Source organism: Lepidothrix coronata, unplaced genomic scaffold (genome assembly GCF_001604755.1).
Source record: "Lepidothrix coronata isolate B3197 unplaced genomic scaffold, Lepidothrix_coronata-1.0 Scaffold202, whole genome shotgun sequence".
NCBI classification, from domain to species: Eukaryota; Metazoa; Chordata; class Aves; order Passeriformes; family Pipridae; genus Lepidothrix; species Lepidothrix coronata.
Window position 1 is genome coordinate 289471 of NW_016690382.1, and position 20110 is coordinate 309580.

At 47.2% G+C, this 20110-nt stretch overlaps 1 long non-coding RNA gene across 2 annotated transcripts in view; it reads right to left on the reverse strand.

Annotated features, from left to right (window-relative positions):
• LOC108505909 overlaps window positions 1-8656 on the reverse strand; it is a 17975-nt gene extending 9319 nt beyond the window's left edge. The window contains exons 1-2 of one of the 2 annotated variants that reach the window (XR_001877626.1): window positions 8434-8656; window positions 5432-5493 (exon numbers count right to left, since the gene is read on the reverse strand). This is a non-coding gene — a long non-coding RNA (uncharacterized LOC108505909). Of the gene's footprint in view, window positions 1-5431; window positions 5494-8429 lie in introns of both variants that reach the window. The other variant, XR_001877625.1, reaches the window with a different exon arrangement.
• Between the last annotated feature and the right edge of the window lie 11454 nt (window positions 8657-20110).

The window sequence follows — 20110 nt, forward strand, 5'->3', positions numbered from 1 at the left end:
TGGGCACAGCCCGGGGTCTCTGTGGGCACAGCCCGGGGTCTCTGTGGGCACAGCCCGGGGTCTCTGTGGGCACAGCCAACTCCGTCCCCGCCGCGAAGAACGAACCGCCCCCCCAAACCCTTGTCACTGCTGCCCCCTGGCGGCCCCGCCCGGCCCGGCCCTCACGGCGGCCTCGCCGCTCCCGTCGCCGGACAAGCCCCAGCGAAACGCCTTGATAGGTTTAATTTGATCAAAATCCCCGAAAAAAACCCAACAAACAAACAAAAAAAATTGCGGCGGTGAAATCATAGAGTCATAGAATCGTTTAGGTTGGAAAAGCCCTCTAAAATCACCAATGCCCACCATTAACCCATCACTGCCAAGGCACCACTAACCCACGTACCTCAGTGCCACATCTACAAGTCTTTTAAACTCCTCCAGGAACAGTGATTCCACCACGGCCCTGGACATCCCGTTCCAGTGCTTGACAGTGCTTTTGGTGAAGAAATTTTCCATAATATCCGATCTAAACCTCCCCTGGTGCAACATGAGGCTGTTTCCACTTGTTACCTGGGAGAAGGGGCCAACCCCACCTGGCTACACCCTCCTTTCAAGTAGTTGTAGAGCCATAAGATCCCTCGAGTTTCCTCTTCTCCTGGGCAAACACAGAATATTCTGGGTTAGAAGGGACCCACATCGATTGAATGGCCCATACAGGAATCAAACCCACAACCTTGGTGTTATTAGCACCACGTTCTAATCAACTGAGTTAATCTCAGAGACATCACCCCTTAGCTCCCTCAGCCACTCATCAAATTCGTGCTCCAGCCCCTTCCCCAGCTCCATTGCCCTTCTCCAGACACACCTCAATGCGTGTCTTGTAGTAAGGGGTCCAAAACTGACCCCAGGATTTGAGGTATCTCACGAGGAATACAGGGGTACAATCACTGCCCTGGTCCTGCTGGCCACACTATTGCTGATACAGGCCAGGATGCCATTGGCCTTCTTGGCCATCTGGACACGCACTGGCTCATGTTAAGCCACTATTGATCAGCACCCCCAGGCCTTTTCCAATGGGCAACTTTCCAGCCACTCTGCCCCAAAATCACCCAAAGCCATTGCAGCTGACGGGTTCACTTGATCTCACCCCAAGTCTTGGGAACTGCAGCAGTGGGGTGGAAGCAGGGAAGGGGCTGTGCTGCCCCTGCCGAGGCCTGGGAGTATCTCCTCATGCCTCAGGAATGTGGTTATGTCATGGCGAGTCCCCCACACGCCCCGCCGCAGCCTCCCAGCCGGCCGCCGGCCGACAGCTCTGGGAAGCATCGTTACTGCTGAAATAGAGGCATAAATTTCTGCTGGCAGGGCTCCTGGCTGTGAAAACTTGTAAGCCGTAACAACCGCTCACTGCGACAAAGTTACTCCGACATTTCCCATGGTCCCAGTCCCATTCCGCAGAACCGGGGGCAGGAAGAGGGGGAAAAGGTTTTAAAAACTTTTGATTTTCCTTACATAGCTGAACATTACCAGGCATGATATTTCTGACTGCGCATGAATCCTTCCTGTGAACTCATGGGGCATGACGCACCCACTGGAGGGGAGAGCATGCCCGAGACAAGAGTGGCTGAAGTACACTCCTGCTGAGCTGCTTTTTCTGAGGATTTGTATTTCTTTTTCCAGATGAGGAGCTTTATTATCACAGACAGAACACGAGATTTTTATGAGTGATTTAACAAATTAGTTTCTCAAATTGTTTGCAGCAGCACAAGAAATGTTGTAGTCATTGAAGTTCATAGAAAGTACCAAATGCTCCAGTGCCACAAAGCTTTTCCCTGTGCAACAGAAACAAAGCAAAGTAACTCCTGACATGTTTAGACATCTGACTCTGAAATGCTGTACATCACCTCTCCACCATATCCAAATAGCAACTCATCCTGCCCTTGTGTAGATTGGTAGAATGAGCTGGGAGCTGAACCAGCACAAACCCAGCTACAAACATGATTTTTAAAAACAAACAACTAATTATTTCCATTCACCTCATTTAATTTGGGCTCATGCAGAAATGGCTGTTCATCCAATAGTCCAAAATATGTCACGTATTAAGAGCTAAAGAGTCCAACCCAATGAATGAGTCATCACCCAGTGGATGAAATCCCATATCTTCATGGCTGCTCATAAATAAGACAAGCTCAACTTTATAGTAAGTCATAAGTAAACAATGAACTATACGAAAATCAGACTCAGCTGTGTTGTAACTGCATGGGCACAGTGCCCACACAGAAATGAAAAGCGAATGTGATACCATCACCGTTTAGCTTTGGAGGCTAAATTTGAGGCTGAAACTCTTAAGAAGGGTTTTGATACATGTAGTAGGGCAGTCAGACACCCAGACCTTTGAGGCCACTGCAAATGCCTGTTTGCAATAAATAACACACTATCTCTGCCATTAGCGCTTCTGAACCTCAGATCCCGATGGGCATATTTTCTGAAACTATCACCTGGTATCTTCTCGTGACAACCCAACATCTCCAGGCAGTGCTCCTTTGTTCTCACAGCCTGCCCCTGCATCAGTGCTCTCTCCCAGGTGGAAATGAAGGGCAGCAAGAAGCTGTTCCTTCACCCTGGGATGAGTATTGGAACATTCTGTGCATCCCTCGTGACTATACCCTGAGTACTGGGCTGGATTCACAGAGCTGGCTGGGGTTTTTGGTTTGTTTGAACCAGTGTTGTGAGAGAAGTGAGGAAATAGCAGAAAGTATTGATGAACCTCTGCCTCGCTATAAAATTAACAGCATATAAAACTCAGTATTGAAATAACTGGAAGCCTGACCACACTGCAAACAGCACAGCAGAAGGGCCAGACAAGAGAAGATGTGCTGACGGCACTGAGAAAGACTCTGGCACGTAGCAGGCAGGGGCAGCTGAAGCCACCTCCAAGTCTGAGCTCCTCTTTCCCCCCAGGGAGGGTCTCCCCAGCCACAAGCAGCTCATGGGGCTGCAGCCAGCTTTCCAGGGTGATTTACTTCAATAAAAACATCTTTCTGCTCCTGAGGAAGAGGAATGTTTTGGTATCTTGTCAAAGACTTTCAGAAATTAATGTTTTTCTCCACTTTCTAATATCCTATTTGTATTTGGGTTAATTGAGCAGGTGGGAAACTCTGAACACTGCAGGAAGCAAATCCTTGAATTTTAGGGAAACCAGGATGTGCTTGGATGTGCTAGAGGGTAAACAAGGTTGACCACCTCAGACCATCATTAGATGTGACCACTAATGGCAGAACTGCTATTGCCTGAAGAAAGTGCTCCAGGGAAAGGTGCCAGACAAGAGGAGCTGCCTTTGAAGGCTTCCAGGTTTGCATGGGCTTGGTGGGGCATTCTGATGTGGAGATGTCCTGCTGCTTCCTTGCCCTAACCTTCTCTCAAGCACAGTGAAGCAAGCTCAGGCTGCCACTAGGATAGCAGTAGGGCCAAGACAGTAGCTGTCTGGCTATAGCAAGGGAAGAGACCAAAGCAGCTTTTCCCTGAGAGTGCAAGCTCCAGCATCTGCCAAAATACACAAGGGCACAGACTGTCTTGTGGCTGTCCCTGCGGAGGCAGATCGGGATATCCGTTCCACAGTAATGTGTCCAGACACGGGGGAGGGCTTTGAGATGTGTCACAAGAACTAAAGCCCAGAAGAGGGACAAGCCTGGTCACAGTCCATCCCAGGGGATGCAGGGTTTCATGCTGGGGAATGGGGCCTGGCTCCCTTCCTCCTGCCCTGCTGTGACTGCATTTCTCTAAAAGGCTGAGAACAGTTGTGCCCTCCAGGATTCCACAGATGATTTCTAAGTCCTCTCAGGAGACCTCCAAAGAGCTCCTCTGGCTCCCTGCCTTCCTGACAATCCTTGACCCAAGTGGCTCCAGCAGTCAGAGCAGGCTGGGCAGTACCATGACCCCAGCTCAGGCTCTTCCCACCAGGGATGCTCTGATCAGGGAAGTTGTTTTATTTTCTCAACCCTGTTACTATTGCAACAGGGCAAAGCACAGATGAAATCCAGCCAGAGATGTGACTGCACAAGCCCAGGTCACTGTTTTCTGTGCAAGCAGAGGTCCTCTATATACATTCTTTTTTAACATTGGAAAATTATTGTACTCTGTTAATAAAATTCTGTAAATGGATGAATATTTTCCACAAAGGAAAGAATGTAAGACTTGCATCGGCACAATGTTATTTCTAATCAAGTGATCTTCATAATTCTCCAGAACAAGCAGAAATTCATTTTTTCCATATGTAACCATCTTTGTCACCCAAATCACTTTGTATTCAATAAAAATACCAGCTTTCATTAAAGAAAAAAACCTTTTGGTGCGTAGTTTTTCTGGCATTGCACATCTCTGGTTCCCTCACTCAATATGTTTAGAATTAAATCACAAAACCTTAATTCACCCTCTAATGATCTGTTTGTTTCCAGATTCATATTCCCACAATATGTTTGCTGACAGCAGTTGGGCTCTTTGACAAAAGACAAGGAATTTTTCCCAACAATGTATATTTGCTTCGCTCTGGTGCATTACAGGGGAAGGGTGCAGGCTGTACAAGCTGTCACCAATAACGTGACTGTAAGACCAAATGTAATTTATTTAGTACAAGCTAAATGTTTATCCTAAGTGTTCTTTGTTCTGAACATTATCGCTTCAACATTGAGCTTCTTATGAAGAGAGTTGTGAGAAAGGCTGAGCCCTACTTTGAAAGGCTTTTTAAATTTAGCATCACTATGACTCAGAGTCAAAGCCCCAGTTCATACAGTTCTCAGGAGGATGGCAAAAAGCTGCTCCCCTCAGTTTCATGCAATTCAAAACTGTTCTTTTGGACTTTGTATTTTGTGTTAGAACAGAATAAAAGCAAACCAATTCTCGAAAGCATACATTGTTTCAAAATAAATCCAAAATCTTACACCCCAAATAACACTGAATGTGGTACTTTGACATTACTGCACCTTTCTCCCACTCTTAACATAATCTCTTCAAATTCATATTGATTTCACGAAGCACTTTGATCTCAACAGAAACAAAACTCACTGGGATGAAATCTGGTCCCACCAGTATGTCCTCAGCCTTTCTTATCTCCCCACTGATAGACAGGGCCTGGAAGGTGTCCCCATCTTGTGTCCACACACAGCCACACTCAAGGCAGCAGTGACAAGCAGCCATTATTTAATAAACGGATGATACCCAAACACAAAGTGAAACTAAGTCTGTGATATCTGGAGAGCCCTGGATGTGGTCTCTTCTAAAAATAAAGTGCAAGTTCCTCTGTCAGAAGAATACCGGACTTTGTCAGTGGCATGAATAATCTCATTCCATGGAAACACACTGGAAAAGTGCATCCTCATGTGGTATGTGCCACTCAGAAAGGACAGTGAGAAAAGGGAGGCCAGCAAGGAGGATGATGGCTATGACATAGGAAACCCACCTTGTAGCGAAGGGCTTCAGGAGCCTGATCTGCTGCTGAGAAGTGGTCACGAGCTGCAGCACCTGCATGGAGAGAGCAATGTCAGAGGTGAGGGTTTCCCACTTCCTGGGGGAAAAGGCAGAAAGCTGCAGCTAAGCAGCCATGCAATAGAGAAATACATATTCAAATAGCAGCAACTTGACCTTGTGAACAACTAACTGTACCCTTAGCCATCTCTTAATGGTAGATCCTCCACCTCTCATATGGAAGAATCAGTGTCAGATGTTTCTCTAAAACACATGGAATTTAAATAAGAGCAGTTTAAGGTGGTTGCACCACCTTTTATATTGTACCTCATCTCAGTCCCTGTTTCCATTCGTCCTATGAACAGTGATTCCAAGTTTTACTCCTAGTTTCTAATTCCTAGAAAGAATTAACATTTTAGTATCACTTCCATTTTTACAGCAACTAGAACTATCCATATGTGACCACAGCAAAATATTTTAGACACAACAAATACAATATCTCTGTGTTTATCTGAAGAAAGGAAATCCTTTCTGTGGACTCCCCTTTGCTCCCTGCTGAAATGACGACTCAGAAGTCTGCAGAATGCTGCAGCAGCGCACGAGGGTGTTTCTCTGAGGTGTGAGGCTGACCCTCCTCTATTACAGATAACAGCTTTATGGCACAGGCATTGTTCTGCTCTACCAGTGCCTGTTTTCACAAGGTTTTCAATGAATAGGATTTCAACTGCAAAAATACAGGCTGACATCAAGAAGGCAAATGACCTTTGTTCACGTAGTTACGCTTATTTTCCTCGTTAACATATAGGAATCCCTTTTTTTTGTTATCATGCTTTATTTAATTTTAATAGGCTTTTTTATTGTATTTAAAAATGTAGAGGAAAACAGAAAAAAAAAATCCCATTGTTCTCTCTCATGTTTGTTTTCACTACAACTACTAAGAGGAAAAGCCCTTTACAAAAACAGGATACAGCAGACTCCTCTGCGCTGTGCACCCCCCGCACACTCGCACACTCCAGGCACGGCTGCAGTGCTAATCCAGAGTCCATGGAAAGTCATAAGTAAATGAAAAACGTCAATGGGAGTTTTATTACCACTTGAATGGGAGTACCATTAAGGCCCTACTGAATAAACCCCACCTGCCTGGGCAGGTTCTGCTCCCCTTGGACAAATTGCCATATACGTACGGATATTTTTCTCTGTGACATCAGTTATGGACAATAAGGGGCAGACAGGGATGTCTGCAGGGCAAACCCCACCACTGTAGGAAGGTGTTAAGCCAATGAGCCTCATGCCAAAAGCCACAGCATCCAGAATCCCTTCCCAGCAGTCCTAAGAAACAAATCACCAGGGCCCCATCCAGTGTCACCTACAACAGATGCTGCCTGGCCAGAGGAGGTGCCCCCAGATTCCCCATGGATCTCGCTGAGCAGCCACATGCTGCCTCTAGGGTGCTCTCAGGAGTGGGGCTTCCCACTGCATTTCTACTAATGACTTTTCAGAGCTCCTCTCTTAACATCCCACAGCCTCCTTTCCTCCCACTTGGATTATTGCTTCCCCTGCTGGGCTTTTGGCCAATCGGCAGAGGGGTCTCTGGCTGTGCCGGCAGCCCCCAGGAAAGGTGCTGGAGCTGAGGCAGGAGGACTCACAGGCTGCACTCTCTGCAGAGCACATTCTCATGGGCTGTTGTTAAGAAGATAATAAAAACTGCTGTTTTCTTTCTCCCTACATGTTAGCATTTGGAAGTGTTCATGCTTCCAAAGAATAACACTGACTTGTTCTCTGTGATACGGAAGAATAAATCAAGTGCAATTACCGGGAAATCTGCATTTCTGCAATCAAGAGCCTCATCTCTGGCCAGAAAGTACCTTGGGGGAATCGAGTTCTAGCGACTGGGAGGCCAGTAAAGAGCAATTTGAGCTGTTCTGACTCTGTAATATGGTGACTGCAGTTCCATTTGCCTGGTTAGAAACCACCGCTTAGCAGCCATCCACCTGGCAACCTCCTTCAGAACCATCTCAAGAGCATTTCAGTTAAAAAAAAAAAAAGCCTCAAATTTTAGGGAAATATGTTTTCTGGTTTCTTTCTAAGGAAAAACATACAGCGCCGTAAGGGTTGAGTATATTCTTGCGGCGCGGGGAATGATACACTACTTTAGTTTTAATTTTAAAGCGTTGTGGTTCTACTTGGTTTTCTTTTAAGTAAGCGTAAGCCTTGTTTCTACACCAGAAATTATCATGACTTTTGATTCAGCTATGATTTCTGAACAAGAAGAATTGTTTCTATGACACAAAATGATTACATTTGATAACGTAAATATGATAAATGTTTATGCAAATCCTTAGGTAAGACTATACCACTTTATTACTGCAAAATAAACATTCTGATGCTGACACTGACAATATGCTGACACTGTGTCTTTGAACCAGAGAGTCTTTGCTATCGCTCAATAAAATGAAGAGCCAGGGAGACAACATAGACTTAACAGGCTATGCCTGACACTACTTAGAATCAGATCACAGTGTTTTCAGTTCAAGGGAAAAAACCACACAATTTCCATTTATATCAAAATCTTTCGTTGTTTAGAAACTCTAAAACAATTTTTTCATTTATTGGTAAATAGTTGATCATCACAGGAGGACAGGATTAAAAAATGTGGCCATCATTCCTTCCTCATCAGGGAGAAATAAACCCACAGTATCCTCCCTTGCTGCATGCAAGCAGTTCAGTTACAAAACTATGCTGTTCCAAAACCCTCGGTATCAGCCGACTGGATGTCCCAAAAGGCAAGAAATCACAGTTCCCCTGGCAGTGTCAGGACAAGCTCACTTTGAGCAATCCCTTTTCTGAAAGCAGATCAGGGACAGCCCTCCCGGTGCTCCCTCCATCCCACGGACCCTCACACCCTGCCATTGCCCTCCAGTCCCAGCCCCGGGGGTCCCGCTGGAGAGGGCAGGTCCCATATGGTGCCCAACCACGCAGCCCCTCGCACCCACCTACTGTCCGCTGCTCCCCGTGGCCCCACCAAGCTGGTGGATGGATAGAACTGCCGGGCTTGGCTGAGAGCTGCTGCTGTCCCAGCAGCGGGAGGTCACCAGGCTGCTGGTCTGATCTTCAGTTCGCTTTCCATCTGAAAAGTTTAACTCCTTCACGCCCTGGAAGGCAAAACATCAGGAAATACTGTGATGCTGTGCTTGTCCCTTGACAGGGAGGCTGAGCACACCCTTGCCCCAGGCTGCTGAGAACAAGGACACCCACGTGAGGCAAACCAGGATGTGGGGGGTCGGCATGGACAGTTTTGCTCTGAGACTTCGGGGTGAGTGAGATGCAGAGAAGCCCTTGGTGAGGGCTTCCTCTTAACGACTTACACCCATTAAGCCTTGTCCTGAAGTCTCCCATATTCCCACACATTCCTGTGGCTGCCAAATCCCTGCCAGGGACCCCAGGGGCTTACACTTTGGAAGGGAAGGGGAAAACCTTTGACAGCACTTTTTTCCCTTTCTCACCAAGCCCCTGGGAAATTGAAGGGAGTGGAAATCAGTTCTGGCAGAGGAGAAACCCAGATCTGCAAGGGCGCACTGGGGAGCGGCCCTAAAACATCCCAGCCCCAGGCCTGCTGCCAGGAAGCCCCAGACAACCCTAGTCTGGCCATGCCCATGCCTGGGCACCCACCTACCTCCTTGCTTTGATCAGAGAAGGGTTCCTGGAGTTGGGATTTTGTGGTTCAGCTGCCAAGATGCCTGCGCAGGAGCAGAGGGAAGAAGATGCCTCTGTTTTGCCCTCGCAACCCACTGGGTTTCCAGCTCCCTGTGCATCAACCCTGGCCCCTGCACGTGGTACTACCATAATGCATAGGGCCAGCCACCAGGGACTCAAAATACTGCTATTTCCAGAAAGATGCATAAAATGCTTACATGATGATGTCAGTCCTGACCTCCATGTTCCTCCAGCACTCCTCTGCTGCACCGACTGTTGAGCAATGGAAACACTTCCTGCGTTTCAAGTGGCTGTGTTCTGTCCCCCCACCCCCAGCTGCAGGCTCACTCTCACCTTCAGCCACCACACTGTCCCCTGCAGCCTGTTCAGTGCTGGCAGATGGGAATTTTTAAGCTCCTACCCCCCAGGAAACTAAGCTAAGTCTGGCTCTCTGCAAGGGTTCTTCAAACACCACTTGTTAGGTGTGAAATCATGACTCAAAACAAAACCCTGCTCTCGGAGCTGCTGCCACAGGTGGGCTGCCTCTCGCCCAGCTCCGGGAACAGGGCAGGTGTGAACACTTACCAGCCTCCTCTGAAGGAGGCTGCGCCGGGTGGGGAGGCTGCAGGGACTCACCGGGAAGGCCACACATGGCAGGGACAGGAGCATTTCATTTCAGGCAGCAGGGCCAAGCTGCACTGGAGGTTTTCTAACGGCCCTAATGCACCCAAGGGTTCTGCAGTGCCCTGTGGGCACAGTGCACGCTGTCTCGGGCACACTGGCACCCGCTGTGCTGAGCCCACCTGCTGCCCACCCCTGCTCAGCCTCCACGTCCTCTCCAGTGCACCAGCCCGTGCATCCACAGGAATCCATACGGGTCCTCACCACTGGTGACAAAGTGCTCAGAGCAAACAAACACTCCTGTAACTCATGGCTCTGACGCCAGCACGTCCCACCCTGCCCCCAGTATCTGGGCTCCACTTGTGAGCTCCCCAGGCATGAGCTTTGCTGAGACCCCTGAGTCAATCCAATGCATTTTAGCCTCATATAAATCAGATGACCCTCAGCCAGCCCCTCCAGAGTGGGTGCCCCATCAGAGCCTCTTCCTGTCCAGGTGATTCTCCAAGGAGCATTGGTGCATGCCACAGCCAGCCCCCTTCAGTTCCCAGGCACCATGAGCTACACAAAAGGTGACTTTTGTCCCAAATAATAGGAGCCTGAGTGAGGGAGAGGGAGGGGAGAGGTGCCCCTCTGCCCCTTTTCCCCAGAGCAGGAGGCTCTGACTGCAGCATTGTAATTCCAGGTGAGGCACAGCATCCCTGGGGCTCCACCATCAACGGCGCATGAGATGGTGGCTGACACATAATCCCTGTGCAGACACCCTTACTGATAGGCTGCAGCAGCTTTTCATTCATCTCTGAGATCACCAAAACCAGCATTTAAGATAATTTTCCAAACCTTGCTCTGGAGGGAGAGCAGCTTTGGGGCTTTTGATTTCAAGTATGAAAAGTGTAATTATGGATAATGATGCCTCTTGCTGCAGTGCAAGCAAGAAACCTTTCTGTGTTTCATGGCTGGTCCCTGTGCCCTAAAGTAAAAAAGGGTTTCTGCTTTCATTACAAAACATATTTGTATTTCAGCCTGAAAGACCTTCTCATCTGGGAGCTCTCTAGTGGCCAGCAGTCTCTCCTGCATCTGGTGTTACTTAGCCAGCAATTTTTCTTCTGCATTGCCCGGGGGCCAAAAGTACTCCCCAAAAGGCGAAACAAGGGTTAAAATTGTTTAGAGAACAAAACTCTGTTAGAACGTTTTATTGGAGTCCAGGGAAATTACTTTTAAAATACATACACATAATACTAGCAGCAATAATAGACTTTTCAAAAGTCCACTGTAAAAGTAATGGTATTTCAGACCGGAGCCAGTGTTTCAAACCCCTCTGTATGGAGATGACATCAGACACATGGCTTATGTTTCCACTTTCTGCAGTGTGAAAGAAAATACGCTGCTACGTACTTACCTTCAGCTGGTGTGTTTGCTAAACTTGGACAGTTTGGTTGGGGAACTGCTTGAACTCAGAAAGTTTCACTGTCAGGGAAAGCAAAAACTATTTGTTTGGGTTTTTTTTAATTTATAGGCTTCTCAGCTTGTATCAAACCACTCAGTCCTCACTGGGTTCTGCCACTATGATGCTTAAAGCCACTATTATCTTTAATTTATTATAAGGTGACAAATTAATATAGGACGTGTATGGTGAATGCAAGACCTGTCCCAGCAGGTGTCTCACAGTGCAAAATTTTAGGCTCACCTGGTTGGCACCAACCTTCCACCTTCCCCTCTGGTTCTCTGAAGGATGGCAGTGCCAGTGCTGGGATGGGCAGCGTGAAGCACAGGGCAGCTCCAGCACTCAGACCAGCCTGGCCATAGCCCTTCCTGATGTCAGTTAAGCAGTTGCATTAAAGGTGACTTCTCAGCTGAAAACAGAGTGGTTGGGTTACCCCATGTGCATCTCCTGCGAGCAGAAGCCAGGGCTCCTATTTTTCACCTGTCCATGAGCCGGAGCCTGGTGGTCTGTGGATATTTTTGGGGGCAGTTCAAGGAGGTGCACTCCCTGCCCAGGATACACTGGGTCCAAGCACATTATACATCCCTTTTACTTAAGGATACTTGCTGTTGAAGGCATTTTCTGGCGGGAATGGGAACTCCTGAGGGCTGTTCCCTGTACAGAGACAGGCGGTGAGGAGGGGATCTGCTGGCATTCAGACTCTAAAGGTAGTCTGAGATTTCCACATCATCTTAAAAAAAGGGTAAAAAATATAAATGATAAGAACTATGATATCTGAGCAAACAGCCTTAATAGATGTTTCCTAATTCCTTAAGATGCCTCCTATGTTTATAAACGAAAGAGAAACATCCAGAGGTTCCAAGTATGAGGTTTCATTTCTTTGTTAATCAGAAATGCCCTAAATACTTCTCAGTCTCTGTTTTCAGATGTTGCCTTCTCACAGAAATGACCATCTAAGGCATTAATCTTTTTTATTAAAAATACATCTTTTCATTTTAAAAAAAATACATTTGGTTTTCATTCTTATCACAGTCCTATGTTTTTCTTTTTTTGATATGGGTATAAGCATTTTTCTAAACTTAAAGAAACCCTTCTCAGAAGGGGGTGGAGATATGAAATATTTTTAAGATGTAGTTCTCTTTGATTTCCAAAGAATCTGATTCAAGTGTTAGAAAGCTGCAGAAAATAATCCCAGTGAGAGGAATAACCAAGAGCCAGGTTATTCTTAAGCCTTCGAGACCCTTTCAAGTTGGTCTGAAAACCTCATTGTTAATCAAAATAATTGCGTGAGAACCAATCAGGAAATCCCGAAACATTCAGAACGAAAACTTGTCGTTACAAATTCACCATCATGGCTAAAAAACAGATTATCTCTGTCAAAAGCTGTGGGAAAGTTTGCTTTGTAGCAGTAGGGGCAGAAATAAATATTTGCCCAGTCTGTTTTGTTTATCCTAAAAACATATATACATGTGCAGAGTTTCAATTAAACACTATTTTCTTTTCCCCCCATGTGCACATCATTTGAACTGCCCATGTGAGGAGCTTTTAAAGCATCTCTCCCAGGAGTCAGGGAGGTGGCTCCAGGCCAGCACGTTACTCAGACCATTACACCATGGCAGGGCAGGTCGGATTGCTTTGAATTTTAAGCCTCATTTCTTTGGTCTCACCTCTGAGTCCATTTAAACACAGCTGACCCCTTGCTATAATTTAAAGCAGATGCACAAAGTGCCACTGAAAACATACCTGCAGATGTGTTGGTTTTGCTGGTAAACGCTGTGGCTTCCCAAGGCTGGGGCTCGCTGGGGAGCAGGTGCAGGGGGAAGGGGTTCATGTGTGGACAGGGTCCGTTTCACCAAGACAACAATTCCCCAAGTCACTGTATTTAAACCCTTTAAGAAATTGCATATTTTTTCAAGGAAGAGTGTTGCTGGGCATGTCTGAGCTGGTGGAAGAGCGTGACCCCACAAAGGGACGATAAGCAGAGACCTCCTCTGCAACTGGTGGCAGGGAACATCTCTGGCATTCAGTTATGCCAAGATATCCATTCCGTGTTGTCCCTCAAAACCCCAACTACTGCCCAGTGCTGTCAGTTCTTCTACCATGGAGCCTCTTCCCTGCTAAGAGGGTCCCTGGCCTCCAAGGGGGTCCTCCCCAGGGGTTCAGCATTTTCACCAATTCCAAGTCAAGTGACTGCTCAAGTTAGGGCCCAGCTTGCCTGGGGACATTGGGATAAAACAACAGTTCAAAGCACAGCTGTTTACTGCCCCACAGAGTCATGAGCCCCTCCAGTACTTAGCCCAGGAACCCTCTGTGCTCACACCACTTTTGCAGGGACACAGTCAGAGATACAGATGCAAAAGGTCTCTAGTCTGGGCTCTTTTGCAACAGCTGTTTGCAAAGTTAGTGGTGCACTTTGTTTTGAAAACTAGGTCCATACTTATAAACATGTCATTTAAAAATGCAGTTGTTAAAAAAAAAAGAAAACAAAAAGAAAAAAAAATCCAGCCCAATGGTCGAACCCTCCTGATCCATTCCCCTGTGGCAACAGTGTTCAAACAGGTGAAAAGGGGAGAAAAACAAGGGCTGGGAAAAGAACGAATGGTCACCACACTTAAAAACACCTGCTGGAAGTGACTGCAAGAGAAAATACTTCGGAACATTTTGGAAAATACCTGAATGATGCCCATAACACACTGCTGCTCCTGAGGGGGCTGGGGACCCCTGGGCACTTCACTCTGGGACCCCACCAGAGTGTCTGCTGATCCCACTGGCATCACATGAAAGTGAAACAATCCTTTGTGACGCAGTAAGACTCTTTCAAAGTCTCTTCTTGCCTGAAACAACTCACAGCTAAACAAAAGTACAGCTTATTTTGTCCAGATTTAGCAAGTCTTAGATCTTCATCATCTCAGGAGATCAGGGTCTTGATGCTTCTCCCACTTGAGTCATTGGGAATGCTGCCCCAGGCACCAGACGGCAACCAGATCTTATCCTACACGCTGCTCTGTCCAACTGACACCTTTTCATTTCCTAGCACCTATCACAGCAACAGATTTACCAGAGCTGAGACTGTTCCAAGCAGAGCAGTGGGAAAGACGACAGCCTTCTACAGCCACACAAGCAGGTGATGATGCTCAGTCTCGATGGCTGCAGGTCCCTCCGAGCTCAACCCCCGACCTGCTGCTAAACAAACCCTGTGCCGGGACCCTGCAGTCGAGGATGAGCTGGAGGGGCCTCCTGGCCGGCTGGGGCCACCTGCCCCCAGCTCTCCAGCCCTGGACCTGAGGTTGGAGCTTCTCTTCCCTGGCCATGGGGCAGCACTGCAGATGAGAGCTGTGTTTCAGGAATGAAAAATTCCGGCATTTTGCCCCAGCTCTGCTTCTCTCCCTCCAGGCCTTTGCAGTGCAGTGAAGGGCTGGCTCTCCCCAAAGTGCTGTGTCTGGGACTGCACCCGAGTTTGCACATACTTCACGTGAGGAAGATGACTGGTTTGACACGATGCTCTGTTTCAGAGTAACATCACGGAACACACATCATGTGTGCATCCCCCTGCAAGACCATCACTTCCAGTGTCTCGAGGTTGCCCTGTGCAGGGCCAGGAGTTGGACTCAATGATCCTTGTGGGCCCCTTCCAATGTGGGATATTCCTTGATTCTATGACTAGGAGCACTTCCAGACACCCACCCCGTTGTGCTGCAGCACCTCGCTGCCATCTCAAGCCACTGCTGCAGCTGGTGACCCATCAAAGCCAAAGGACAGCTCCAACTGGCTATTTATGCCTCCACATACTCAGATAGGGGTCTGCCCCAGCAGAATGGGCAGAGTGGGCACCTTCAGCTTCCCAGCCCTTGGAAGACACGGAAAGGAAGTCAAAGACACTTTAAGAGAGGAAAAGAAAACAATGGGCAGCTATGCTGGGAGGGAAAGAGGCCAAGCAGCAGGATTATAGATGAATAACATGTGCAGTGTAATTAATCTAGATTAGTTTTCATTTTATAGCATTAGCAGCCCGCAGTCGCAGCATGCAGTGATCTGGTCCCACGAGTTCCCAGCCTTTGCAGGGCTGGGCCGGATCGCTCGGCTCTGGGAGAGCTCCAGGCACAGCATCAGCGCGCAGGAAGCAGCGCTGGTGACTCACCGGCTGCATGTTTGCTTGGAGACTAATGAACTAATACCCGGCACTCTGGCCCTTTCCACGGCCCCTTCCATTAATCTTCGGGTTAAAAAGTGCAGCAGTTGCTCAAGAGGGAAATTCCCACAGAGCAGAAGGATTTGTGCATGGAGCCCCCTGTGCTGACCTCCTTGGCAGCCCTCACAGAGCCAAAAGTCCGACTCCTCCGCCCCGTCAGTCGTGCTCAGGAGCCGCTGGGATTTATGGCTCTTCCTCCCGCCTGCGCTGGGAGGGTGGCTGTCCCACAACACGTGATGGGGGTTCGGGCTGCAACTCCCGTCTCGGGGATGACATGCAGAAGCAGGGTCTCTCCCTGGTGCCAGGCAGCTCACAACGACATCTTTTTTCCCATAAAATATTCACCTTGGCATTTTTGGTCAGATTCCACTTTTTCAACAGCAAGTTGCCCATGCGAAGTGCTCTCAGCCCTCCTCACCGCCCTCCCAGCCTCCCTCCATCCAGACTCTGGAGATTCAGGGTTTCGCTTTCCCTAGATTACAAATTGCCACGTGCTGTCCCATTACAGGTACTACCCCTAAAGGGTCCTCGTAGCAGTTGTGCCTGGAGATGTAATGCAGCTTTTCCAGCCTCAAAAAACTGAAGCACAGTTGAAAATTGTTTCTGAAAATCCCTGAGACACAAGAGTCGCTCAGTGCCACAAACAGCAGGGGAGCCTGGGATCGTGGAGACAGGCTCTGCTGGTGAGTGATGTGCGACAGAACTTGATCTGTGCTTCCCTTTTCATCCGGGACAGTCTGTATTTAACATCGTATCGTCATGTGGAAAACTCCTAAATCATTCCAGGGATGGCAGAGACCTGCAACCACAGTCCTAGGGAATGGGACAAACAGTGCAATTGGGGACTGGGGGTCCAGTTACCACACAGCTACTTTACTCCATCCTTTGACTTTATTTTATATTTGTATTTCTTCAATGTAATAGAATACAACTTATTTTACATAATGTATACAAACTATATCACAGTGCTTTACAGAGCAAAGCATGAATTACATCGTGAAAACTGGGAGAAAAATGAAGAGGTCTTTTGCACTGCCCAAACCCCCTCTTTTCTCTCTATTCCAGGAGACCTCCCAGGACATCCTCAATTCTAGTGGGAAACTCCCACCTGGCTAATTACTGGCCCCAAGGTGAACATGACCCATCACCAATGCTCTCCCCGCTCTCCAGAGCAGGGGCAGGGCTGGTGTCTCAGTGCCCCCACCCTTGTCTGCCTGAAGACGTGTCACTTTTAACCCCCCTTGTTCTTATCTCCATTTTCTCACAAACCAAGCAGCAGCTCTCTTTCGTTTGAGCAATATAATTACTCCCAAAATAATTACTGCAAACTCAGGGAAACCCCCCATTGTTCTTTTCTCCAAGGATGAGCTATCTTTTGCAGAGCACAAGGGTGGCCTCAGATAAACCACTGGGTTTGGCAATGCCATCTGCTGCATTTATGGGAGCAGTAAATCCATCACAGCTCCACAGTAACAGAGCCGGGTGGGACGCAGACCTGCCTCCTCCAATAGTCTCTTTGTAGCTGCTTTATGGACATAGCAAGGAAAAGCACTCACAGCCACCACTCATGATGTTATGGGATGCTTTAGGTGACATTACATTGATGGCTGCCAGGTCTCCAAGACCTAGGAATGGGAGTACCAACATGGGGAAAAGGAAGGCTTTGGAGGCTGGAAGGGAGTGGGATGGTGGACAGCAGGAGCTGGGGGTCACACACGCAACAGGGACAAGGCAAGGACAGACAGAGGGAGACTGCCCTTACTGCCAAAATAAAAGTTTTCAGATGGATCCCCAAAGAGATCCTTGTAGGAATCCTGAACACAACACACACCTGTGAGGATACACGACCACACACAACAAAAGCAAGGTACAGGCCACGGCTCCCCCAGCGCCTGCACCACTGCAGATCATCCCAGAGTGAACAGGGCGCTGCTGTAACAAAGGCTTTTAATGAGTAATAAGACTAACAAACCACCCATTTTCCATTCTCTAACCTAATGGACTAAATGTATAAATTCCCAGCATCTGTACAACAACATCATGTCCAGAAACTTCTCCAAATGTGGAAAGATCAGGATCCCTTTCTGCAAGAGTAAAATGGAACACACCCATGGCAGAACTGATGACAATGGGCAGAGAAAGAGCAAAGGCAGACGTGTAGGAGTAAGTTTCCCTACAACACTTAAAATAGAAACACAGGTCAAATATACATTTGATGAGTAGGAAAAAAGTGCTTAGTGGACAAGAAACCAGCTTTTCTAACTTCAGAGTCTACTTCCTCTCATAATCCCTTTCATTCCAGATCCACATCAATGAATCAGACTTTTGACTTAAAAACTTTGCAGCAGGAGAATCAGCCAAATGCTTGAATTAAATATTGCTTTACAAAAATCTATTTCCTTTTCTTAACAGCAAATTTTCCAACTGGGAAAAGAGCTTGAGGCCCACATGCTTTCTAAGTTCGGAGAACTACAAGTTTTCCTCTTTTACATCCCATCCCTTATAATCTGGAAAAGATACAGCCTTACACATCGAACTATTTTCCAGGAGAAACTCAGCAGGATATTTGCTTAACCAGGAGGAATTCTCTACGTCTAAACCATCCTTGAATGATCTCTTCACTTCTGACCACACATCCCGCAGTCCTTGAAACCACTTCAAGTGTGACGGGTCTCTGCTGGCCCTGGTGGCTGTTGTTTGGTGTTCCAGGACTTCCTCCTGACCAGGACCTGGTGCATCTGCTGTGGCTCTCCCGGGCCCAGCAGCCAAGGCACAAACCTACCTTGGCTTGACTGCAAAGTCAAGTGCTACTGTGAGGTCATTCCAGCAGCAAATATTAAATATGTCAGACCCTGCCCCATAACTGCACTTATCAAGAAAGTCCCAAAACAACCCGACCAAAAAACCCCCACATCCCTCTCAATTTTATAACATATTGATATTATACAGTTACAACCTCTGGAGCACAGCAGCTGTGGTTTGTTGAGCACACATGAATCAAACCTGAGCAATGGCCTCACTAACAAAATAAAGGCATTGCCAGATCACATGGGCCACACGGGCAGAGACAGGGGAAACCACAACTCACAATGCTTTCAAAAAGTGACTAAGACTTGGGGGATAGGATCAGGCCCTGCCTGAATAATTTTACTTTTAATCAATGGAGGTAAATGAGCTTTTATCTCTACCGATAAAGTCTGGACACAATGCACGACTGATAACAATGGGAACTGTAATCTCAAACACTAAAACAACAGAGTGTTTATTAAATTAATACTGGCTGGTCCACGTGAAGCTTCTCTTCCAGAGAAGGATATAACTATGATTAAAAAGCTTTTCAAGTCTGAATAGGACTTAGGTGACTAGGTTTAGGTACCATTTTCTTAGTCCTCAGTCATCACACTTGGCTCAGCTTTGAGCTGCAACCACCTCTCAGGCCATGGAAAGGAGGTTGTATCTTCCCCACAAGCAAGCAGGAGACCATCATGTTTAACTAACAATGGAAGCTTTGCCTGTGGAAAATATCCTAATTTAAGTTTCCATATTGGTGGCATAACTGGAATATCTAAGTAATCGCGTGAGTGTTTTCTTGGACTAGTTTTAAGATTACTGCATAAAAGGAAACACTTTGAAGTTCTGGCAAAAATGAGAACTGGTAACTGGTGGCTTTATATCCTGCTGGGCCTTTCAGGGGCCATAGGCATATATTTAGAGCAGCAATTAAGTCAAGCTTTCCTGTTGTTCCCAAGAAAAGCATTTCTTGAGAATCCTTCCTTAACAAGAGAGAAAAAGGAGGCAGATCTCCCTATTTTGCTCCTGACTTATAGAAGGATGCTCTGCAATTGCACAAGGAGTACATGTGGCCCAGGGCCCACTCCCACAAAGACACAGATGCCAACAAACCTGGAAGCACTGTGGACTTGCAGTGAGCCCACTGCTGTGGGCTGCACACAAAAAGACATCTTCCTGCCCTCTCCATCACACTGGCAGGCTCCTGCCTTGGGGAGGTGTCCTGCACACCTCCTCCAGTGAGTTTCTCTGAACCTCTGCCTGGGGCTTTGTGTTCTTGCAGGAACACAGGGCCATGGTAAAAGGCAAGATCACAACACAGACCCTCCTAAACTCCCCTGATGTTGAGGGCACTCTATCAACCAGCTTTTCCTGCACACAGGATCCATTCCTACCTGCCAGATGCTGCTGCCTCCATAAAGCAGTTAAGATGCATGAAGAAAACTTCATAGACAAGTTATTTTGGTGGGTAAACAAGTGCTAGTGGGCAAGACACCAAAAAAAAGGGAAAAAAATCAAGAGTCTAGCATGGCGCCAGTTAGCTTAGATTACTCTTTTTGCTTTACCCCCCTCGCTTTAACTGGATCAGTACTTTTTAAAGCAATCTTGAGCACATCTTACTAATGAAAACATTATTTAATTCTACTGCAGCAAAATAGATTGCATGGCAAAGCTTAATTTCCTAGGATCTCACGCTCGTGGCACGCTGAAGTCACGCTGATTCCTGTTCTAGGTGTGCAATTGGAGATGTGTCAAGCTTTAAAGGACACTGAAGATCCTACTAAACAGCCCTTCTTCAGAAAGTGCTATACATAGATATAAGGAGCACTGAAATAGTCTGGAAAAAACCAGACTGTATCCTAAGGCAGTGATGCTTCAAACATGTGCTGAAGCCCATAAAAATAAGTTAAAGGCTGTGTTGACAGACAGGATGAAGGAAA